The 8,600-nt window shown below is 34.3% G+C and overlaps 1 non-coding gene across 1 annotated transcript; it reads left to right on the plus strand.

The window, feature by feature from the left end:
* The first annotated feature begins 295 nt into the window (after positions 1–295).
* Positions 296–403, plus strand: LOC122218805. Its single transcript, XR_006202127.1, has one exon. It is a non-coding gene; the product is annotated as a U6 spliceosomal RNA (small nuclear RNA).
* The last annotated feature ends 8,197 nt before the right edge of the window (positions 404–8,600 follow it).

The following is an 8,600-nucleotide window of genomic DNA, read 5'->3' on the forward strand; positions in this document are numbered from 1 at the left end:
CTATATCATATACCTGAAACTAATATTACACTGTATGTTAACTAACTGGAATTTAAATAACGACCTAAAAAACAAGGTCACAGTGGCTTTGAATGATACATTGGACCAGATGGATCTAACAGTATATTCAGAAAATTCCAGCCTAAAACAGAAGAATACACATTATTTTTCAAGTGCGCGTGGAACATTCTCCAGAATGGAACACATATTAAGTCACAAAACAGGCCTCAACAAATTAAAAAAAGACTGAAGTCATACCATGCATCTGCTCCAATCACAATGCAATGAAACTAGTGTGCTAATTTCAGCAGCATATATACTAAAATTGGAACAACACACAGAAGATTAGCATGACCCCTACAAGAGTGATGACACAATGCTATGAAATTAGAAATCAACTACAAGAAAAAATCTGGAAAGAAAAATGTATATTTGGAGGTTAAATAACATGCTACTAAATAGTTAATGGGTCAATAAAGAAATCAAAGAGAAAATTAAAAAATATATGAAGAATGAAAATGAAAATACAATGGTCCAACATTTTTCAGATGCAGCAAAATTTGATCTGAGAGGGAAGATAACAGCAATGCAGGCCTACCTTAAGAAGCAAGAAAAAAAATCTCAAATAAATATCCTAACCTTATGCCTAAAGGAGCTAGCAAAAGAAGAGCAAAGAACCCCCCAGACAATAGAAGGAAGGAAATAATAAAGATTAGAGCAAAATTAAGTAAAATAGTAACTAAGCAAACAATAGAACAGATCAATGAAACCAGGAGCTGGTTCTTTGATAAGATCAAATGAGTTGATAAATCTTTAGCCAAACCCATAAAGAAAGAGAGAGAGGGAGTGAGAGGGAGTGAGAGAGAGAGAGACAGAGAGAGACCCAAATAACAATTTCAGAAAATAAAGAGGAGAGATAACAACTGATACCACGGAAATACAACGAAATATAAGAGAATATTATGAAAAATTATGTTCAAACTAATTGGGCAACCCAGAAAAAAAATGGATCAATTCCTAGGAACATATAAACTTTCAAATCTGAGTCAGAAATAGAACATTTGACCAGATTGATGATCAGTAATCGTAATTGAATCAATTTAAGAAAAAAAAGAAAACTCCCAAGAAACAGAAGTCCAGGAGGAGACAGCTTTACAGGTGAATTATACCAAACATTTAAAGAAGAGTTAATAATAATTCTTCTCAAACTTTTCAAAAAAATAGGAGAGGAAGGAAACTTCCAAGTTCATTCTATGAGGTCAGCATTAACCTGTTACCAGAACAAGATAAAGACACTACACAAATAAAGGGGGGGGGGGGGGGAGGGAGGGAGGGAGAGAGAGAGAGAGAGAGAGAACTACAGGCCACTATCTCTGTTGAACACAGATGAAAAAATCCTCAACAAAATATTAGCAAACTGAATCCAACAGTACATTAAAAAAATCATTTACCACAATCAAGTGAGATTTATTCCTGGGATGCAAGGGTATATTCACAAATCAATCAATGTGATGTATAACATCAACAAGAGAAAGGATAAAAATACTATGATCATTTCTATAGATGAAGAAAATGCATTTGACAATGTACAACATCTATACATGATAACAACTCTCAAAAAGTAGGTTTAGAGGGAACATACTTCAACATAATAAAGGCCATATTTGAAAACCCACAGATAACATTATTGGTGAAAAATTGAGAACCTTTCCCCTAAGGGCAGGAGCAGAACAAAGATGTCCATTCTCATCACATTTATTCAATACATCACGGAAATTCCTATCCACAGCAATCAGACAATAAAAAGAAATAAAAGGGCATCCAAATTGTTAAGGAAGAAATAAAACTTTCACTATTTTCAGAATAACATATTACACAAGTAAAACCCTAAAACTTCCATCAAAATACTATCAGAACTTATATATGAATTCAGCAAAGTTGCATAGCAAGAAATCAATACACAAAAATGGGTTGCCTTCTTATACATGAATAATGAAGTAGCAGAAAGAGAAATTAAGAAAAAAATCCCATTTACAATTTTCCAAAAAGGAATAAAATACCTAGAAATAAACTTAACTAAGGAGGGGAAAGACTTATACTCAAACTATAACACACTAATCAAAGAAATTGAAGATGACACAAACAAATGGGAAGATATTCCATGCTCATGGATTAGAAGAACAAATATTGTTAAAATGTCCATACAACCTAAAGCAATCTGGATATATAATTTAATCCCTACCAAAATACCCACATCAATTTTCACAGAGCTGAAGAATCAATCCTAAAATTTTTATGTGACCACAAAGGCTCTGAATGGCCAAAGCAATCTTGAAAAAAGAACAAAACTGGAAGTATTACAATTCCTGATTTCCAAATATGAAGCTGTAGTAATCAAAAGAGTATGGTACCGGCATAAAAATAGATCAGTGTAACAGAAAAAAGAGGACCCAGAAATAAATCCAAAATTATATGGTCAATTAATCTTCAACAAAGGAGACAAGAACATGCAGTGGGAAAAATACAGTCTCTTCAAAAATGGTGTTAGGAAAACTGGACAGTTACATGCAAAAGAATAAAACTGGATCACTTGCTTTCACCATATGGAAAAATAAATTTAAAATGTATTAAGGGTCTAACTGTGAGACCCGAAACCACAAAATTCCTAGAAGAGAAATGGGCTGTAAATTGTCTGACGTTGTCTGTAGCAATGTTTTTCTAGAGAAATATTTTGAGAGAAGGGAAACAAAAGGAAAAATAAACTATTGGGACTACATCAAAATAAAATCTTCTTCACAGCAAAAGAAATGATTAATAAGACTAAAAGACAAATAACTGAATGGGAGAAGATATTTGCAAATGACATATTTGATAAAATGTTGGTGTTCGTAGTATATAAAGAACTTATACAACACCAAAAAAAAATTCAACTGAAAAATGGGCAGAACACATGAAGAGACATTATTCCAAAGAAGACCTATAGATGGCCAAGACACATGAAAAGATGCTCAGTATCAGTCATCATCAGGCAAGAGCAAATCAAAACTACAATGAGATATCATCTCACATCTGTTAGAATGACTAAAATAAAAAACACAAGAAATAAGTGTTGGTTGAGGATGTGGAGAAAAAGGAACCCATATGTACTGTTGGTGGCAATGCAAACTGGTGCAGCCTCTGCGGGACACAGTATGGAGCTTCCTCAAAAAAATTAAAAATAGAATTATCATACAATCCAGAAATTCCACTACTGAGTATCTACCCAAAAATATGAAAACACTAATTTGGAAAGATATATGCATCACTATGTTTATTGCAGAATTATTTACAAGAGGAAAATTATAGAAGCAGCCCAAGTGTCCATCAATAGATGAATAAAGATGTGATATATATACAATGAAATATTACTCAGCCATAAAAAAGGACGGAACCTTGCTATTTGCAATGACATGGATGGAACTAGAGAGAATTATGGTAATTGAAATAAGTCAGTCAGAGAAAGAAAAATACTGTATAATTTCACTGATATGTGGAATTTAAGAAACAAAACACATGAACAAAGGAAAAAAGAGACAACCCAAAAAACAGACTATTAAAGTAGAGAACAAACTGATGGTTACCAGAGTGGAGTTGGGTGAGGAGATGGGTGAAACAGGTGAAGGGGATTCAAAGTATACTTATCATGATGAACATTTAGTAATGTAGAGAATTGTAGAATTACTATATTATATACCTGAAATAAGTATTACACGGTATGGTAACTATAGTGAAAATAAAATTAAATAAACAACATACATACATACCACACCCCATAACATGCTGAATATGCTGAGAGAGCAGATCAATAGCAGAAAAGATATACGGAAGATGTCCTAATTGAATGTGGGAACCCTTTTCATTGGAAAATGATAGGCAGTTTAAGACAGGACACAAAGTGATCTATGTGAAGCAACAGTGTGGTACATTTACAAAGATCAGGAAGAAAAATGTCTATTGAGATAAAAAAAAGCTTAAGACTATGTAACCCAAGGTGCTGTCTCTTTTGAGAATACAAACTGAGACTACTGTTCTCACCATTTTCAGTGGTTTCATTAAATCTGATAAGTGTAGAACATCAGAAAATTTTGAGAAATACAACTTTTTTGTTTACGTTTTCAGCAGTTAGAAGTTCTGCAATGACTGATGTGAATTTTATTCACCTTCATATCCCAAGGTAAAGTGAAGTATGTGTTAGAATATAAGTGCTAATTAAATATTTGGCAATGAGTGAAGTCCTATTGGGATTAGAGAATAAAGATGAACATGAAATCTTTAGAGTATGTGATAGGCATATCACAAAACTGCGACCATGATACAAAAAGAATCCAATACAGGATAATATGAGAAATGCCCTTGCAGAAGAGAAGAAATTTCAGTGATTCTTAACCTTTTAGAATTATGAACCTTTTGAGAGACTGAGAAAAAATGACCATATATGCATGAATGAGTGTGTACACACACATACACACATCCAGTGATGTTTGCTTTCAATTTAGGGTAATTACATACCATCTAAAGCCCTTCCTCGATCTCATGAGTGTTTTGTTTTTCTTTTTAATATAGGATAATATTTATCCACTCTGTCCCGAAGTCATGTTTTACACCTGTGTCCCATGTTTTACACCTGTGTGTAACTATTAATAGTCCTCAATTTTTGCTCAACAAAGAGAACCATGAACAAAATGGAAAGAACATCTATTGAATGGGAGATATATTTACAAGTCATTTACCTGATAAGTGGTTAATGTCCAAAATATGTGTTACTCCCAACTGCAAGAAAATTTCAATTAAAAATGGGCAAAGGAGTTGAATTTTTTCCAAAGACGACATACAGATGCCCAACCAGTACATGAAAAGATACTCAACATCACTAATCATCAGGGAAATGCAACCAAAATCAAGACCAAAATGAGTTATCACTTCACACCTGTTAGAATAGCTACCATCAAAAAGACAAGAAATAAAAAGTGTAGGTGAGAATAGGGAGAAAAAGGACCCCTCATGCAATGCTGTTGGGACTGCACATGAGGACAGCCATGATGGAAAACAGTAAGGGGTTCCACAAAATTTAAATATAGAATTAACATGTGATCCAACAATTCCACTTCTGAGTATCAGAAAAAAATAAAAACACTAACTTGAAAAGTTTTCTTCACTCCATGTTTATTGAAGCATTATTTATAATAGCCAAGATATGGAAACATCCTAAGTATCCATCAATACATTAAAGGATAAAGAAAATGGAATATTACTCAGCCATAAAAAGAAGGAATTTGCCATTTGTGACAATATGGATGAACCTTCAGGGCATATGCTGAGTGAAATGAGTAAGATAGATAAAGACAAATACCTTTTGATCTCACTTTTATATGGAATCTGAAAAACTGAAACAAAACAAAACCTAATCCAAGCTCATAGACAGAGAACAGAATGGGGTTGCCAGATGTCGAGGGTGAGAGGTAGGGGGTGGGCAAAATAGGTGAAAAGGATCAAAAGGTTCAAGTACATTTCCACTTACAAAATAATTAAGTCAAGGGGATGTAATATATAGTATGGTGATTATAGTTAATAATAATGTATTGTATCTTTGAAAATTAAGAGTAGGTCTTAAAAGTTCTAATCACAAGAAGAAAATTGTAATTGTATGGTGTTGGCTTTTGACTAGACTTACTGTGCTCATTTTACAATACATATAAATGTTAAGTCATTATCTGTATGCTTGAAACTAATGTTATACATCAGTGATGTCTCAAAAAAAAAAAAAAAAAAAACCTAAAGAACTTCCCTCTAATCATAAACTATTATTTTCCCTCAAGAAAAAGCATACTTCTCTTGCCTAAAATTATACAAATAAAATTCTTCCATTTCACAGGAGCTCCAGGGAATAAGCTACCAGGTGCCACCTTGCACTACAGTTTTCAAGAACTAGGAAAGGGGAAATTTCCATCCTGATTGTTGCCTTTGCAGTATACTCAGCTGCCAAGACATGGTGAGGGGCATAGGTCTCAGCCACCTTTTGTGGTCATGGCTAATAAGCCTGAAATGCTGTCCTCCTTCACTACAGAACCCTGGACACTCACCAACCAACCAGCTTTCCTGGGTATACCTACTAGGTTCGGGCCTTTAGAAAAACAGGTTACTTCTTTATTCATTTTTGAAAAGTACTGGAGCGAAAGTTAACACCAAAGGCAAAACTAACAGAGTTCTGATACTACCAAAGCTAAGTGACTTGCCCACGTTCTCAGATCCCAGAAGGATTACATTCAGGATTTAATTACATTAACCTGGTTTAAAATACAAATTTTTCAGGAATGCTAAATTCATTGAGACCTGGCCAGTACAAGTCTTGTTTCTCTGTAACTTGCATACTTGGCTTCATATCCAGCTTATGTTCCTAGACAGCAGCCTAGTCATACTGATCTCTAGGCCAGTGAATAGGCTGTTTCATGTGCTTCTATGGACATGCCGTCCAGCCTTCAACCCTTCATCTGGATGATTGCTGGCTGCTTTTTTGTCCTCAGCATAAAAAAATTGTAAAAAGTGTCGGCCTATTGGAAGGGAGATAGATTATATGTTCACTCTATTAATATATCTGAACGCATCAGTGTGCATAAACCTACACACGTATATACTTGTACACACACACTGAGTAGGCACAGTTCAGTCACTCAAGCATCAGCTATGGAAACAGATGAGCAGAAGTTATAAATTCAGATGTCTGTTGCAAAGAATTAGCATGAAGGAATGCTGGAGCTGGTAGGGCAAGTCCAAAATACATGAGGCAGGGTCAGGAAAGGCAGGCTGGAACCCCGATGGCCATGGCTGAAACTACTGTCCATAGATGCAATTTCTTTTTCATCAGAGATGCCTCAGCTCTTAAGGCATTTCAAACGTTTAAATCAGGCACATTCAGATTATCTGGGAAAAATCTCTTTTATATAAAGTCAACTGATATAGATTTTAATCACACTTGTGATTAAATACCTTCACAACAACACCTACATTAGTGTTTGATTGGCTAACCAGGGACTGTAGCCTAGTGAAATCACATATTAAAAAACTATCACAAAACTATATATAGTATGTAAGTTTAGAAGTTGACATTATTTTATAGTTACTTAATGTCACATATCTTTTCCTCAATATTGTTAGCATCTCATGCCCAGGATTGAGTTTTTGGATCCTTGGATTCTCAAATATTTTTATGTATTAATAAGTATTATCACAATAATATTGAATACTCATGAAAAACATTGAATTTGTGAATCATTGGTTTTATATAACTGAAGTAATTATCCAAACATATTTACTCATATATTTTTGTTTTAATTTTTAATATAAGCATAACCTATTTTTCAGCATCCTGAGGGAACTATTATAATGCTATTTTCTCTGAAAAGTTTAATATACACATACATGTATATACATTCAAACATATATATTAAATATATATGTACCAGTCTATTAGGTTAAGCCATTAATCTACATTTTATTCTTGTCCTATTTCTCAGCCAATGGCAGCTAGTAAATAAACTGTTGTACCTGTTTTTGGTCAAAAATTTTCTTGTACCATATTACTGAGACTTAGCCAATAAGTGCTAGATTCAGCTATCTTAAATTCAGTAAGATGTGAAGTCTCTGCTGTTTACTGTGGCTTCCTGTCAATATTTTCTGATTTAATACTTTTGCAACATAGTGCCTGGAAAAAAAAGTGTTCTGGTGATAGTACAATAGCACTGTTTAGTGAATCGAAAAAGTGAATTTCAAAAGATTCAAGGAGTATATAGCACACACAGAGCTCAAGTTGTATTGAAAATTAGGGATTTATAGAATTCTCCATATGTATTAGAGATTCAATAAATATCACTTCTCCTGGGAATATTACTCAATAATTATATAAAATGTAGCTGAGGAATGTATGGTCTAAGGCATGTCATTTCCTCTGTAGACTCAAAGAAATGAAAAGAGTGACCACCGATATATGAAGAAGGAGCTTTGAGCTGATTTATTAAGAGTGCCTTTGGTACAGATGCCTTACGTCTCTTCTGATCCCAGGTAAAATATGATATGTAAGTACTGACACATTTTTAATGTGTGACCACTGTTCTCTATGCATTTAGGGCTAACTGTTGGGTGATTAGAGAAAACTAACAGAGTATTTCATATTCTTATACAACATAAAAACTAAACTGCAATTCAAGGAGTAGTGACCTGAGAGATGAGCATATGATATCTGTCAATACCATAGGAAGGACAGCAGCAAAGGGACTGTCATCAGAATGTATTGCAATGTGCAAAGGAGAGCTACAAATAAGAAATAGAGTTGGGGTTGGATTTGATCTCAAAGGAATGGCACAATTTGCCTAAACAAAGAGGAAGTGAAGCCTCTGTTTGGAGGGAGAAGCATTATGCAGGCATCAGGGTTCCTACCAGACCTTCAGACTCTGAATAGGGCAGCCTGGTTGTGGAAGATTTGGGTACAGAATAGTAAGGGATGAGGTTGGAACAGTAGGCTGTGACCAAACAGTGGAGGAACATAAATGACAGGAAACAAAGTTGGA

This window comes from Panthera leo, chromosome B1, assembly GCF_018350215.1.
Source record: "Panthera leo isolate Ple1 chromosome B1, P.leo_Ple1_pat1.1, whole genome shotgun sequence".
Taxonomy (NCBI): domain Eukaryota; kingdom Metazoa; phylum Chordata; class Mammalia; order Carnivora; family Felidae; genus Panthera; species Panthera leo.